The sequence below is a fragment of the Oncorhynchus mykiss genome, chromosome 12 (assembly GCF_013265735.2).
Source record: "Oncorhynchus mykiss isolate Arlee chromosome 12, USDA_OmykA_1.1, whole genome shotgun sequence".
Taxonomy (NCBI): Eukaryota; Metazoa; Chordata; class Actinopteri; order Salmoniformes; family Salmonidae; genus Oncorhynchus; species Oncorhynchus mykiss.
The window spans coordinates 32,616,891-32,622,890 of record NC_048576.1 but is presented as its reverse complement, the minus strand read 5'-3'; positions in this window follow the sequence as shown (position 1 = coordinate 32,622,890).

Genomic DNA, 6,000 nt, shown 5'->3' with positions numbered 1-6,000 from the left:
GTGAGAGGGCAAAGTACTACACTATAGCAGAGGAATAACAATGAGTCAGGAAGGGCTATAGGACAAGTCAGTGTGCGAAACACAGAGCAAAGACATTACTCCCCTGTTCCCTAAAGTCAAACCAGCCCTGGAGTAGGGGGAGACGGGGCAATTAAACATTTTTGGCCTTTTACTCTATTGCTGAGACCGCTTGAACTAGGCCAGTCATTTTTTATAGAATAAATTTGCATCTGTCTCCTAATCATTCATACCATTTAAATCTCTGTACATAAAACGGTTGAATCACAATATTGATTTAAATCTGAATAGTCCAGACTTTACATTTGGCTCCGTGCCAAACAGTAGTTGGGGTCAAATATAACACTTAAAAAATGTACTAAATAAACACACTTTTATTCAGTTTTGATTTTATCTTTATTTTATCAGGGAGTCATACTAATACCAAGGTATGTTTTTCAGATAAGCCCTGAATTACAGTACCAGTCAAAAGTTTGGACATGCTTCCTCGTTCAAGGGTTTTTCTTTATTTTTTACATCAAAACTATGAAATAACACATATGGAATCATGTAGTAACTAAATAAGTGTTAAACAAATCAAAATATATTTTATATTTGAGGTTCTTCAAAGTAGTCACCCTTTGCCTTGATTACAGCTTTACACACTCTTGGCATTCTCTCAACCAGCTTCATGAGGTAGTCACCTGGAATGCATTTCAATTAACAGGTGTGCCTTGTTAAAAGTTCATTTGTGGAATTTCATTCCTTCTTAATGCATTTGAGCCAATCAGTTGTGTTGTGACAAGGTAGAGGTGGTATACAGAAGATAGCCCTATTTGGTAAAAAAACAAGTCCATATTATGGCAAGAATAAGCAAAGAGAAATTACAGTCCATCATTACTTTAAGACATGAAGGTCAGTCAATACGGAGCATTTCAAGAACTTTGTGCAGTCACAAAAACCATCAAGCGCTATAATGAAACTGGCTCTCATGAGGACCGCCACAGGAAAGGAAGACCCAGAGTTACCTCTGCTGCAGAGGATAAGTTCATTGGAGTTACCTGCCTCAGAAATGGGCAATTAACTGCACCTCAGAAATTGCAGCCCAAATAAATTCTTCACAGAGTTCAAGTAACAGACACATCTCAACATCAACTGTTCAGAGGAAACTGCGTGAATCAGGCCTTCATGGTCGAATTGCTGCAAAGTAACCACTACTAAAGGACACCAATAAGAAGAAGAGACTTGCTTCGGCAAAGAAACATGAGCAATGGACATTAGACTGGTGGAAAGATGTCCTTTGGTCTGATGAGTCCAAATTTGAGATTTTTGGTTCCAACCACCGTGTCTTTGTGAAACACAGATTAGGATGATCTCCGCATGTGTGGTTCCCACCGTGAAGCATGGAGGAGGAGGTGTAATGGTGCTTTGCTGGTGACATTGTCAGTGATTTATTTAGAAATCAAGGCACACTTAACCAGCATGGCTACCACAGCATTCTGCAGCGATACGCCATCCCATTTGGTTAGCGCTTAGTGGGACTATCATTTGTTTTTCAACAGGACAATGACCCAAAACACACCTCAGGCTGTGTGAGGGCTATTTGACCAAGAAGGAGAGCGATGGAGTGTTGCATCAGATGACCTGGCCTCCACAATCACCCGACCTCAACCCAATTGAGATGGTTTGGGATGAGTTGGACGGCAGAGTGAAGAAAAAGCAGCCAACAAGTGTGGGAACTCCTTGCCAAGAGTGTGCAAAGTGGTCATCAAGGCAAAGGGTGGCTACTTTGAAGTATCTCAAATATAAAATATATTTTGATTTCTAACACTTTTTTTGCTTACTACAGGATTCCATGTGTAATTTCATAGTTTTGATGTCTTCACTATTATTCTACAATGTAGAAAATAGTAAAAATAAAGACTTTTGACTAATACTATACATTAATTACAGAAAAAACACCAACATGAATACAAAATGCAAGCAGAAAGAAAAACAGTCTTTAAAAAACAAACACATTCATCATTAAAAAGGTCCTCTATCAGCTTTCTGAATTGCCCTAGAGGCACCAGAACATAACATTTTAAAGCTGATATACCTAACTCAGTAGAGACCAAAGTAATTCCCTGAGTTAACATCGCTGAGACTGAGTGTGTATGTTACAAGTTACCCCGGTCTCAGCGATGTTAACTCTGGAAATTCCTTTGGTCTCTTACTGAGTTAGGTATATCAGCTTCAAAATGTTCTTTAGCAATGACGTTAGGTACTTTTTATAAAAGGGCTTTATAATGAAAACAGCAATGTAATAACCTACGTGAAAATCAACCAACTTTCCAGTAGAGAATGCAGTGATGAGTGCAACAAGAGTTGCCTATCATAAAGCACAGTGCGCTATGATAAACTGCATCTAATTGCTTTTTATGAAGTGGCAGCTGCGTTCATATGAAGTCGCCATAGTCTAGGACCAATAGGACTGTTGACTGAATCATTTGCTTTCTATTTGGCGAGAGGCAGACATATTTTGATAGAAAAAGCCAATTTTTATCCTCAACTTCTCAATATGCTTTTTAAAATACACAAATATCTGTATAGATGTCAAGTAGGGACAAGATCGATATGGACATAATCCAAAGTACATATGCTTAAAATCAGTTATTTTTATGCATTTAATATTCACTTCAGATCAAAGTTTTTCTGTAATAGAATGAAGGCAGACAGTAGTTCAGATAGAGCCTGGTCAACTGTGGGGGCAATAGCATACACCACAGGATCATCAGCATACGTTTACAAGTTACAATTTTTCCCAATTAATATTGTTAACGTATACAGTAAAAGGTACAGGACCCAGAATCAACCCCTGTGGGACACCTTTTTGTAATGTCCAGAAAACCTGATTTAACAACATCAGTCAATACACATAGAGTTCGATCTGTCAAGTCATTTTTTTTAACAGTTACATGCAGCCTACTCCAGGCCGATTGAGGAAAGCCTCTGAATTAGCAGTGAGTGATGAAACGTATCAGGTCAAGGAAGAGGGTAGCACAATGTTGCCTTTTATCCATACAGTTAAACACATCATTTATAACTAGGGATGCAGCAGAGATAGTACTATGACCTGGTATAAAAACTCAACTGATGTACATTTAGAAATACATTTCAAAGATAACAAAGATCTCAGCTGAGAAGGAATCAAGGATTCTAATATTTTATGGGCCACTTTCCAAATCTTGGGGATAGTACCAGATATAACCGTCAGGTTAAAAATATAGGTTAATGATTCAGCAATCAGGGGGGCAGAGAGCTGTAAATTGTTGAAATGAAAACAAAAATTCACTAGAAGTTGATGGGTTAACCGTCGAGTTAGCTAGAGGCTGGCAAATAATTGCTAGGCAGGAAAGAAGAGAAATTTGTACACTTTAGTGCACTTCCCTTAAAAAAAAATGTGTTTATGAATTATATCAGACAGAGTATGTAATGATTTTGTGAGAAATATGTATTTTTATGTACCTGACCAATATTTACAGTTATACCCATTTGTGCTTGGGCATTCAGTCTCAAAACAGTCTGATGGTTCTCAGTTCATATCTGTTTACAACTTCTTTGGCACTCTACAGGACACCAAGGCTATTTAAAGTTATTATTGGTATAATTCATATCTTAAAATGAAAATAGTTTTTTAAAATAATTTGGCTGCTTGGCTCAGGGCCATTTTAACACTCCGTTACAATTGCCCCCAACCTTAGCAGTCAAACTCAAGAGAGTTGTGACATTTAGCCAACATGGTGATGAACCTTATGCTAGTTTGAAATATTGGACAGTACAAAAAAAATATACAGCCGGTGGAAAAAACTAAGTTCACCCCTAAAAAGCAAACATTTGCTTATAAAACGAGCAAATTTATATATTTGGCAAAAACCTTTCTAGTAGGGAGAGACACCTAAACAGGTATGTACTGAGTGAGTTTCATTACTCTAGCTTATTTATGTTTGGAGAAATTCAAGTTGTTACAATTTCCACCGTTCTCCCCTACACAGTTTTGATTCAAGCGATATGCCCAAGACGAACCAGGCTGTGCTGGCTCTGATATTTTATTTTCACATGGTCCTTTCCAGCATGGCTCAAGCAACTCTGGTGGATGCGTACCCAGGCCAGTCCAGTACAGCTCGGCCCTATGGTGCGAATCAGGCTAATATACGTAATGCTCTAGTGCTGCCTGTTTCAATGGAGCTGCGGTTTCTGATCGTAGTGCCTCTGTGCTTCATTGATTAATTATAGTCATTAGAGGTTAGAAAGTCACCTCAACTGGCGTGAGGGGTGAAAATCACTGCTCGATTAAAATTAATCAGAGTGGAACCTTGCAGGAGGCCAGCCAGGGCTCCAGAGGATAAAGATAGGCTGGCTGCTGAGACCTGGTTAGAGAAAAGCACTACGATTTAAGACAAAGTCAACAGCTGCTGCTATGGAAAGGAAAGGACTCTTTTTTTCATTTTATGTCCTTTTATTATTTAAAAATACAGCACAAAAATGACACACAAAGAAAAATAAAAAACAGGTTTGATCACACAATGTGCAAACAAACAATATTAATACAATATTAGTACACTTCTTTTAAAAGCTACAGTAAATATCATGTTAGTAGTTCTTATCATTAATTTCCGGAGTTGAGAGGGACTGTACAATATGACTCTGTACAGTTTGTCAGCAGTTGAAGGTCTATTCTACTAAAATAGTAATATATATATATATATATATCTGGGCCCCCTCCAGACATTCAGACACATACACACTCAGTTCCCTGGGCTTGGAGAGAACTGACAGCTTTTCCACCTTGGGGTAGTGCATGGGGTGGGTTTTACTTCACATCCTGCCTCGGTGCAGCAGGAGGATGTGGCTGCTGTCCCATGGGTGTGAAGTTACACCTGCCACAATGAGGAGAGGCGCGGGACTATTGTACAATTCAGAAAGTGCTCTACACCCATCACCTCCACCCCAAATCTACCACATTATATTCACACGCAGAACGGGCTCTGTTACAATAACCATGCTAGTATACTATTTAGAATCTGGACACACACACATCCATGTCAAACTTATACAATCCATAACATGGCTGATGCATCAAATAATCATTCATATTCATTCTAACTAAGATGCTAATGTGGATCCTGAAACAGAGCTATAGTGCCCAGCTGAATGAGCAGGCTTTCACCCTCTACTGTTATTGATAACACCCAGCGATCATGTTGTAGATACACATTAACCAAGCAAAGTACTGCAGAGCATCATTATACATACAGAGCACTAGAGTAAGTGTGGTGGGATAAGTTCTAGAGATCGTGTCACATTTACAGTACATTTACACGTACAACCAAAGCCTTCATACAAATAAAACAAAAAATTAAATAATGAATTAAAAAAGAAGCAACAACTGTATGAGTCAATGTTTGGGAAATGTTTTAAAACAGTACAACAGTTTAAATACAGAGCTAATGTAAACTGCGATGCAGTATTACACAGGATCTGGAACCATGTAAAGTGGACTGGTTATTATGCCCGATGTAGGCCTGGTACTACAGGTCCATTATAGCCAAACTATAAGTACTGAAGCCAACTCTTGTGCCAAGCACCATACATGGCAATGATAGTTGGCTACAAAACATACATGTATGGCGCACATCAACAATAAAAGGCAAGCACACAACCAGGGAGGTGTCTGTGTCCACTGAGACATAGACATCTCCTTAGGGGCCTGTGGCTACAACAGTATGTGTGTGTGATACAAGTCAGTACAGACAAGGCACAGTGATGTCAATCACAGAAACAAGTCATCTGGGCTGAGCAGAAGCACTGGGGCTGTGAGTAAGACTGGGACCAGCCTGTTGTGACTGACTGCGTGATAGAGCTAGGGTACAGCATGGGAACCCTAGAGAACAGTTACTGTACTGTAGGTGCAGCCTAAACCTGTGAACACCTGTGACTCAGTATTCTAATGTTTACTTCTTC